Here is a 12,015-nt window from a genome sequence, read left to right as displayed (position 1 = left end):
CGGTGAAGGAGTATAAAGCAAAGCTCTAGTCCTCAGGTAGAAATCTAAGGAAATTCTCCCTTCAGAGAAGGATTAGTAATTAACATAGGGAACAATCGTTTGAAGGGCCACAGGAATGGTTCTTTTATGATTCTTTATTTTTCCCTTTGTTCGGGTTTCTGCCTGGAACAACCAGGCTCAGGATTTTGGTATACTCAAACCATACCAGTAAAATGCAGAAGGAAGGTAATCTGTATCCCTAGTTTTCAGATGAGGCAATTAAGTTCAGAGATCAAAATTACTGTTCATGGTCTCAAAGAAATTTTGTGACCTTTGAACTAAGACGATGCTATATGTTTTCTGCGTTTGACATTGAGGTATGGCCACTATTCTAAAACTGTTTTTATGATTAAATAAGGCCTGTGAGTAGACAGTCTGATACTGAAAAATTAATCATTCCAAATCCTAAAAATGTTTCCAACTGAATGTCAGTATAATGCAGTAATCCTTCCTTCCTGAGGTAACAACATTGTTCTCAAAACGGAGATCTTGCCTCATAAAATACATCATGACTAGGGTGAACTGAATTATGAAAACAAAACTTTTTATGCATCAGACTTCCAAGTTATCTGTGTCACCGAAGTGCAATTCTCTCTAAATTTGTAATTCTCTTTTCTTTGGCCCAGCTCTTCCAAAATAGCTTCCTAGCAGCGTCATGCATTTTCCTTTAAACATGATGTTCTGGTTGTATGACTAACACTGACCAAATCTGCCCTGACGAGAGTCTTCCTCACTGCTTGACCAAGCCTGTCATCAATTCCCTTAAATGCAGGGGTGTTCAGTGATCTCTCAGACACTCCTCCTTGGGGTCTGGGTGTGGCCTCACAATCTAGCCAAGTAAGTTTGAGAGAGTCCAGTAAACTCTTTGGGCTGATTTCATTTTTTTGCGTCAATCATTATCATCTAATTGTTGAGACACTTGGTCATTTTAAGGAAAAACTGACAGAATTTACTCAAAATGTTTGTGCGATGTAGCCTAGTTCCATGGCAACGGAAAGTAAATCACTGGAAGAACAAAATTTTTAGTGGAAGAATCATGTTAAGGATGTGACTAAGAAAAGTCTCTATTCAAACTCTACCTCACATCGGCCAATTACTCGAAAAAAGTACCTCAAGTATTTTTGAGCCAGCTCTCTAATCCTCAAAACTTTTAAATTGCCTGTGGATGTACTATTTTGTGTAGCTTACTTTTTTCTTTCTTTTACGTTCTCAACACAGCAACATGCTGTAAGAATTAGGGACTGATGTTGTATTTAACAAGGTCATCACTAAGTTTTATTTCTCAATCTATAATTTTCATAGAGAATGTATGTCTAATCACACTAAAGGAATGACAGAAAGGGAGATAAAAAGGTAATGATTAAGAGTTTAACAAATAATAAGAAAAATAAGACTAACATACACAAGTATGCAGGGTAAACAGCAATATGTAATCAAATGCTAGATTGTTTAGTACCCAGATTCAGTGAGGATGCAGAGAAATAAACAAGGTAAAACATTGTTTCTGAGGAAGTAACTTGATAAAATCTTTCTTTTTTAATTGAGAAGGTCTATTAAATTTTCTGTCATGATTTTGTTTTTCCAAAATACAGGTATAAAATTTGGATGTGGGTTTTACAACCAGGGCTACTTTTTCATTGTTAACTTTTGTTCATGGAAAATTTTAAGCACATACGAAAACAGAAAAATGCATTTTCATGTACACATCACCAAACCACACTAATCATTTTATTTTCTTGAAACACTCATCCTCTAGAAATAATCACAAGGCTGACTTCTTCATACCTTTCAGAATTTAAATCAAATCACCTCAAAGAGGCCTTCCATGATCATTCTATTTAAAAGTGTATCCTCAGAACACCCTCTACATTTCCCCTATTTCACACCATAATATTTATTACTTTCTAACATATTGTACTTTAAAAATATTATATTTCCTATCTGTTTGCAATGCAGTAAACTATATGAAAGTAGGGATTATCAAATGTTTTCTTCATTGGTATATCCCGTACCTAGAACAATGTCTGACACGTGGAAGGGCTTAATAATGAATGAATATGTATTGATATGGAGAGATGTCCATGATAAGTTTAAAGAAACTGAAAAACTGCAACACAGTTTGAATAATATTATACCATGCTGAAGGGAAAGAAGTAGATTGTGACAGAGGTAGTAGCATTCACCAGATATTCTTCACTCCACACTCCACACTTCCCAGTTTACTTGCAGCTATGACCAATAAATTGTAATTGGATGTGGAGAATTATGGGCTGAGGCAGTAAAAAGTCCATGTGAGATTTTACAGTCTATTTTTACTGCTATGGTGACTCAAGGGGCCTTGTATTCCAGCGTGTGACCACAACATGACGGAATCTCCCTACCCTGGGTCCCTCAGTGACTGCATGGAGAAACCACCCTGCCAATCTGTGTAAGACATGCAGCATTGGCAGGAAATAAACTTTTGTTGTGTTAAATCACTAAGACTTTGGGGGTTGTTTGTTATTGCAACATAATCTAGCCTATCGGGATGAACCCATGTACAAAAAATTGTATTCATTGAGCACTTAATGAATAGTTAAGCAGGAACCATTATCTTACATATCATCTTATTAAACCCTCACAACCCCCTCACAAAGACCTGTAAGCCAGTACTATTACAATGAGGAAATTGAGGCAGCATGAGGACAACTAACTGGTCCAAGGCTGCCAGCTAAATGGAAAAGTTGGAAATGGAACCCAGGCAGTTTGGAGTAAGAGCTACCAAGCTGTTAACAGTAGCTATCTCTTACAAAACAGAAACAGACTCACAGACATACAGAACAGACTTGTGGTTGCCAAGAGGGAGGGGGCAGCGGGTGGGATGGACTAGGAGTTTGAGATTAGCAGATGCAAACTATTATATCCAGGATAGATAAACAACAAGGTCCTACTCTATAGCACAGGGAAGTATATTCAAGATCCTGGGAAAAACCATAATGGAAAAGAATATGAAAAAAAGAATGTGTGTATGTGTATAACTGAGTCACTCTGCTGTACAGCAGGGGTTAGCACGACACTGTAAATCAACTACATGTCAATAAAAAACAAATAAACAAAAGAAACCCAGTAGTTATCTCTGACGGCAGGGTTATGGGGACTTATCACTCTTTGTTCTTCATTTCTGCAATGTTGCAAATTTTTAATCATTCATTACCTTTGCAGTAGGCAATAAACAAATAGATAAATTATGTTTAGATACTTCAAGACTATGAATTCAGAGATGGAAGTCAAGTGACCACTGGAGCTTGGCATAATTAAGAAGTGTCTAAAAATGGCCCTCTACCATCTACAGGCATACCTGGTTTTATAGGTGAATTTCAGCAAATAAAGTGAATCATATAATATTTCACAATAAAATTGGATTCATTTTGCAGGAGAGAAATACCCCTATATATTTTAACTTTTAGGAAGGAAGGAATTAATAAAATGGCCATGCCCATAGCAGGATGAATGTTGTAGTTTTGGGGACGTTGTGTGGTTTTTCCTGTATTGCTGTCTGTCCCTCAGTACCTGCAGGGGATTGGTTCGAGCATCCCTTATGGACACCAAAACCTGCAGATGCCCAAGTCCCTTATATAAAATGGTATATTATTTGCATATAACCTATGCACATCCTCCCCATATACTTTAAATGATCTCTAGATTACTTATAATAAGTAATACAATGCAAATGCTATGTAAACCGTTGCCGATGCATGGCAAATTCAAGTTTGGCTTTTTTGGAACTTTCTGGAATTTTTTTTTTTTTAAGTTTTTGATCCACAGTTGGTTGAATCCATGGATGCAGAACCTGTAGATACGGAGGGCTAACTGTACTTAAGAGCACTCTTTAAAAGAAGAGCAATAATAAAAAAATAATTCCTTATAGTTAAACATGGCTTTATGAAGTGTGTATTTTACATGTTCTATTCAGCCATATTTAAACAAAATAGATATGGCATAATATACAATAATCCAGTATACATGTAGTTTTGCTGGCTGCCCAGGCTCTGAATTCCCATTTGGAGAATTGAACAACATACAACTTTTGACAGGAGGAAGCTGAAAGGCCAAAATACTGGTCCTCCCACACTCTGGGCAGCTAACCGGGTTCTTGGGTACCTGGACTCTCTTGGCCTCTATCATTGTCTGAGCCTGGTTTACGCCAGCCTTCGCACCTATTCTGTAAACTAACAACTCTTCCAGAACTGGTTTCTTTTGCATGGAGGCAAGAACCTGACTACCAACCAGGCAGTAGCTACTGACAGCTATAAAACCTGAAGGCACAGTATTAGGAGAAAATGAGCCACCTTTGAAGGATTCAAGAACAAGACAGAAATCTATAATATGATAATAAATGCCATAAAAGCACTTTGACCAGATTTGAGATACTTTCGTATCACCACATTTCTCCCAGGCTTGATCTTTTGCTTCCTGTCCAGGAATTTCTGTCGTATCTGAGTATTCCCTGACTCCACACATAAAACACCTATGCTTAACTCCCATCTTTCATCTTCCATTTATAATATCCCAGTTTCAAAAAGGTGTCATTATGGATCATGATCTACTCAACAGTAAAAATGCTTTAAATTTGTGGTTGAATGTTACAGAAAACAAATCACTGAACTGTTTTTTTAGGTTAGGTTCAAAAGTACAAAATAAAACACCACCTCACCTATAAGAAAATGAAAATTACCTGAGTTTCATTTGTCTTATCTCACGGTATTCATATGAGGATCAAATGAAACAATTTATGATCATTTTTAGAGAATTATTATTTTAAGATATGAACCACATTTCATTAAATCTTAAGATACACCTATTGTAAGATACACTGTTAGTTTATTATATACCACTAAGAAAGAAAAATATGGCCAATTAAAAACTGTAACACATACTTCCTTATCACTTGAACATTACCACTTAGTAAAAGAGCCCTTTATACTTAACTAGACACAGGTTGTAATATTTAGTTCTTGCGCACACACTGAGCGAAAAATATGAATGAAATAAATTGGTTAAGGTAGTCTTAAAACTTCTCATTGAGTCCAACATTCCTGAATCATTTCTCAATTCAATCACTGATATTCATGTTTTCCCACATAATATCAATACCTATTCCATCAAGAATGACCTATTCCATCAAGAATGTTGGCGGTGCAGCATTTCTTGTACGAATCTGTACAATGTTTTTCTGGTTCAAAATGGCAACACAGGAGAATCCTGAACTCACCTCTCACAGACACACTGAATCTACACTTACACACAGAACAATTTCCTTTGAAAGATATCCAGAAACTAGCTGAACAGCTCTTACACATTAGAGGAACCAAAAAACCCACATCAAAATGGGTAGGTGAGACGCCATCTCACCATAAACCTCACCCCCATGCAGTGACATAAAACCGGGAGAGAACTCAAAACTCTTAGCTTCTCCCTGAGGAGCGAAGGGTTTGGACCCCACAACTGGTGCTACAACTTTTAAGACTTCCACCTCAGAAATGGACCCCAAAACATCTAGCTCTGAAAGCCAACAGAGCTTGCATTCATGAGACCCACAAGGCTATAGTGAACTAATCGAATAGACAGTTCTTAGAGTGCGTGGATTCTCGGTGGCTAATCCTCCAGGGCCCAGTGCAGAGGCAGCAGACTGAAATGCACCCAGTCTTTCCATGAAAGAGGCTAGTCGCTTACCTTAAAAGCCTGAGGGACAGCCTTCTAATTTAAAACACTTCTAGGGGGCGACTGTAACGCTCTCCGGAAACCACAGAGGCTGGTGGGTGCATCTTTCCGCTCTCCCTCTGCCTCGCTCCAGGTCACCAGTATCTCCCAGAAAGGAGCTCATGTACATTGCTGATGCCCCGATTTTAGTGGCTGCTACCCAGAAGATGCCACTTGATCTCCTGGCTCTGGTGGCCACTGAGGCTTCTGTTCAAGGGTACCACAGGACTGTAACAAATAGAGCAACAGTTCTTCACCAGTTAGCCCTCCTTGGGCCCAGCGCAGAGGCAGCAGGCTGAAACGCCCAGTCTCTCCAGGAGAGAGGAATATCAACTTGTTAATCCAGTCTCTCCAGGAGAGAGGAATATCAACTTGTTAATAGGTACGGCCTGAGGAGCTGGCTGCACTCCTCTTCAGAGACCAGGGAGGCCCATGGGGGCCACCTTCATGCTCTCTCTGCCCCGCTCCAGACTGCTGGTGCCTGTGAGAAAGGAGCTTATGCACACTTCTGCCACCCGGGGTTCTGGGACTGCCGCGGAGAGGACACACCTCCTGCTAGCCTGGCACTGGTGACCAGCGGGCCTTGTGTTCATGGGTTCAATGGGATGATAGCAAATAAAGAAACAGTTTTAAACGGGATATCCCTCCCAGGGCTCAGCGCAGAGGGCGCAGACAGATACATCTCCTAGACTTTCCCCCAAGAGGTATATTTACACCTTTAAAAGGTACTGCCTCAGGGTCTGGCTTCCATTCAGTCTGCGTCCAGGTGCTGACTGAGATCCTCCCCTTTGGGACGCTGACAGAGCTTGGCACACCCTCAGCTACCGGGAGCCTATAAGAACACGGAAGGCTGCCTGGATAACCACAAAGGTTTAAGAGAAAACCATGAGCTAGGGCAGGGCTGAATGATAAGGTGCATCTCCTAAATGAGACCACTCCTTCAAGACTGAGAGAGGTGGCATTAGAGCCAACACAGAGAGTCAAAGAAAATGGAAGACACAGAGAAATACGTTCCAAACGAAGGAACAAGATAAACTCCCAGAAAAAGACCTTAATGAAATGCAGTTAAATTCAGAATAATCTAATGCTGTAATGGTGGTAGGTTAGTCACTTATAAACCTAGAGAATAACTACAGCTACTATAATTTGTTAATGTGTACACAAGATAAAAAGATGTAAATTGTGAAATCAAAAATATAAAATGTGGGTGGGGGGTAAAAATGTAGAGCTTTACAATGTGTTCAAACTTAAGTTATTATCAACTTAAAATAGACTTAAAAGATATTTCATGTAAGCCTCATGATAATCACAAAACAAAAACCTATAGTAAATACACAAAAGATAAAGACATTTAAGGTTACCACTATAGAAAGTCATCCAATCACACAGAAGAGAGCAAGAGAAGAAAGGAACAAAGGAATTAAAAAACATCCAGAAAACAATCAACAAAATGGTAAGAAGTTCATACCTATTGATAATTACTTTATATGTAAATGGACTTCAGAAAATTCTCCAATTGAAAGATATAGAATGGCTGATGGATTAAAAACAACAACAGCAACAAATAAGACCCAAATATATGCTGCCTACAAGAGACTCCCATCAGCTTTAAGGACACACACAGACAGAATGTGAAGATATGGGAAAAAATAGTCTATGCAAACAGAAACCAAGAGAAAGCTGTGGTAGCTATACTTAGATCAGACAAAACAGACTTAAATACAAACCTGTAATAGGAGATGAAGAAGGTCTTTATATAATGATAAAGGGGTCAATCCAACAAGAAGATATAGCATTTGTAGATTTACATGCACCCAACATAAGAACACCTAAATATATAAAGCAAATATTAATAGACTTAAAGGGAGAAACAGATAGCAATACAATAATAGTAGGGCACTTCAATACTCACTTTCATCCATGGATAGATCAACTAGACAGAAAATCAATACGGAAACAATGGACTTCAACAACACATTAGACCAGATGAACTTAACACACATTTACAGAATATTCCATCCAAAAGTAGCAGAATACATATTTTTCTCAAGCATACCTAAAACATTCTCCAGGATAGATCATATGTTAGGTCACAAAACAAGTCTCAATAGATCTAAGAAGACTGAAATCATACCGAGCATTTTTCTCAACCATGGTATGAAACTAGAAGTCAATTACAAGAAGAAAACTGGAAAATCCACAAATACATGCAGATTAAACAACATGCTACCAAACAATCAATGTGCCAAAGAAGAAATAAAAAGAGAACTCAAAAAATATCTTGAGACAAATGAAAATGGATATACAACATACAAAAATTTATGGGCTATAGCAAAAGCAGTTCTAAGAGGGACGTTCATAGTGATAAATGCCTACGTCAAGAAAAAAGAATGATCTCAAATAAACAACCTAACTTTACATCTTAAGGAACTACATAAAGAAGAACAAACTAAGCCCTTAGTTAGTAGAAGGAAGGAAATAATAAAGATCAGAGTGGAAATGAATGAAATAGAGACTAAAAAGACAACAGAAAAGATTGATGAAACTAAGCTGGTTCTTTGAGAGGATAAACTAAATCAACAGCTTTGGCTAGACTAACCAAGAAAAAAAGGGGAGAGGGCTCAAATAAGGTCAGAAATGAAAGAGGAGAAATTATAACTGATACCACAGAAATACAAAGGTTTATAGGAGAATATGATGAACAATTATATGCCAACAAATTGGACATCCTAGAAGAAATGGACAAATTCCTAGAAACATACAATCTATCAAGGTTGAATCATGAAGAAACAGAAAACCTGACTAGACCAATTACTAGTAAGGAGATTGAATCAGTAATCAAAAACCTCCCAACAATGAAAGTCCAGGACCAAGATGGCTTCACTGGTGAATTTTTCCAAATTCAACAATTTAATACCTATACTTCTCAAATGCTTCCAAAAAATTGAAGAAGATGGAATGCTTCCAAACAAATTTTACAAGGCCAGCATTACCATGATACCAAAACCACACAAAGGGCACCACAAAAAAAGAAAATTATAGGCCAATATCCTTGATATATATAGACACAAAAATCCTCAACAAAATATTAACAAACTGAATTCAACAATACATTAAAAGGATCATACACCATGATCCAGTAGGATTTATTTCAGGATGCAAGAATGGTTCAAAATCTACAAGTCAATCAACTCGATACACAACATTAACAAAATTAAGGATAAGAATCATATGATCATCTAAGATGCAGGAAAAGCATTTGACACAATTCAACATCCATTCTTGATAAAGACGCTCTACATAGTGGGTATAGAGGGAACATACCTCAACATAAGAAAGGCCATATATGACAAGCCCACAGCAAACTTCATTGTCAATGGTGAAAAACTGAAAGCTTTTCCTCTAAGATCAGGAACAAGACAAGGATGCCCACTCTTGCCATTTTTATTTAACATAGTCCTGGGAGTCCTAGCCAGAGCAATTAGGCAAGAAAAATAAAGGGTACCCAAATCAGAAAGGAGGAGTAAAACTGTCTTTATTTTCAAATGACATGCTATTATACATAGGAAATCCTAAAGTTTAAAGACTTCACAAAAAAAAACTGTTAGAACCAATAAATTCAGTAAAGTTCAGGATACAAAATCAATGTACAAGAATCAGTTGTGTTTTTCTACACTAACAACAAACTACCAGAAAGAGAAATTTAAAAAACAGTCTTATTTACAATTGCATCAAAAGAACAAAATGCCTACAAATATATATATATATATATATGTATATCCAAGGATGTGAAAGACCTGTACACTGAATACTACAAGACACTGATGAAAGAAACTGAAGAAGTCACAAATAAATAGAAAGATATTCTGTGTTCATGGATCAGAAGAATTAATATTGCTAAAATGTTCATACTAACCAAGCAATCTACAGATTAAATGCAATCCCTATCAAAATTCCAATGGCATTTTTCACAGACATAGAACAAATAATTCTAAAATCTGACCCTGAATAGACAAAGCAATCCTGAGAAAGAAGAACAAAGTTTCAGGCATCACACTTCCTGATTTCAAAATATATTAAAAAGCAGTAGTATCAAAACAATATGGTAGTGACTTCCCTGGTGGCACAGTGGTTAGGAATCTGCCTGCCAACTCAGGAGACAAGAGTTTGATCCCTGGTCTGGGAAGATCCCACATGCTGTGGAGCGACTAAGCCCATGTGCCACAACTACTGAGTCTGTGCTCTAGAACCCACGAGCCACAACTACTGAGCCTGTGTGCCACAACTACTGAATCCCACATGCTCTAGGGCCCATGTGCAACAACTACTGAGCCCGCATGCTGCAACTACTGAAGCCCGCATGCCTAGAGCATGTGTTCCGCAACAAAAGAAGTCACCGCAATGAGAAGCCCACGCACTGCAACGAAGAGTAGCCCCCGGGGCTTCCCTGGTGGCGCAGTGGTTGAGAGTCCGCCTGCCAATGTAGGGGACACGGGTTTGTGCCCCGGTCCGGGAAGATCCCACATGCCGTGGAGCAGCTGGGCCCGTGAGCCATGGCCGCTGAGCCTGTGCATCTGGAGCCTGTGCTCCTCAGCGGGAGAGGCCATAACAGTAAGAGGCCCACGTACTGCAAAAAAAAAAAAAAAAAGAGTAGCCTCCACTCACTGCAACTAGAGAAAGCCCGCACGCAGCAACGAAGACCCAAGGCCACCACAAATAAATAAATAAATTTACCAATACGGTATTGGCATTTAAAACAGACACATAGATCAATGGAACAAAGCAAAGTACCCAGAAATAAACGCATACATGTATGATAAATTAATTTACAACAAACAAACAAGAATATGCAATGGGTAAAGGATAGTCTCTTCAATAAACAGTGTTAGAAAAAGCAACAACTACATGCAAAAGAACGAAACTGGACCCCTATCTTACATCCTACACAAATATCAACTCAAACTGGATTAAATACTCAAACATAAGACCTGAAACCAGAAAACTCCTAGACGCAAACATGGGGTAAGCTCCCTGACATCAGTCTTGGCAGTGATTTTTTAGATTTGATACCAAAAGCAAAAATAAACAAGTGGGACTACATCAAACTAAGAAGCTTCTGTACAGCAAAGGAAACCATAAACAAAATGAAAAGGCAACCTACCAAATGGCAGAAAACATTTGCAAACTATATATCTGACAAGAGGTTAATATCCAAAATATATAAAGAACTCATACAACTCAATAGCAATCTCCCCCCAAAACAAAACAAACTCCCCCAAAAAAACAAAACCCCAATTTGATTAAAAAATGGGCAGAGGAGCTGAATAGACAGCTTCCAGTGCAGACATATGTAAGGCCAACAGGTGTATGAAAAGGTGTTCAATTGTCACTAATTGTTAGGGAAATGCAAATCAAAACCATAACGAGCTATCACCTCACACCTGTTAGAATGGCATCATCAAAAAGACAGATAACAAGCATTGGCAAGGGTTTGGAGAAAGGGGAACCCTTGTGTTCTACAGGTGAGAATGTAAATTGGTGCAGCCACTATGGAAAACAGTATGGAGGTTCCTCAAAATATTAAAAATAGAACTACCATATGATCCAGCAATCCCACTGTGGGTATTTATCCGAAGGAAACAAAATCTCTATCTTATACATCAAAAGATATATGCACCCTCATGTTCATAGCAGCGTTACTGACAATAGCCATGACATAGAAACAACCTGTGCATCCACTGACAGGTGAGTAGATAAAGAAGTTTAGGCATGCATGCACGTGGTGGAATATTACTCAGCAATAAAAAAGAAGAAAATCTTGCCATTTGTGAAAACATGGATGGACCCTGAAAGCATTATGCTAAGTGAAAAAAGTCAGACAGAGCAAGACAAATACTATATAATTTCATTTATATGTAGAATCTAAACAAAAGACTAATTCATACATACAGAGAACAAACTGGTGGTTGCCAGAGTAGGGGGATGGGGGGTGAAATGAGAGGAAGGTGGTCAAAAGATACAAACTTCCACTTATAAGATAAATAAGGCCCAGGGATATAATGTGATATATGGTGACTATAGTTAACAGTATTGTACTATATATCTGAAAGTTGCTAAGAGAATAAATCCTAAAAGTTCTCATCACAAGAAAAAAATCTGTAACTATATGTGGTGATAGATGTTAGCTAAACTGACTGTGGTGATCATTTCCCAATATATACATATATCAAATCATTA

The sequence above is a fragment of the Monodon monoceros genome, unplaced genomic scaffold (genome assembly GCF_005190385.1).
Source record: "Monodon monoceros isolate NGI ecotype Baffin Bay Population unplaced genomic scaffold, NGI_Narwhal_1 Super_Scaffold_21, whole genome shotgun sequence".
Lineage (NCBI taxonomy): Eukaryota > Metazoa > Chordata > Mammalia > Artiodactyla > Monodontidae > Monodon > Monodon monoceros.
This window is presented reverse-complemented; position numbering follows the sequence as displayed.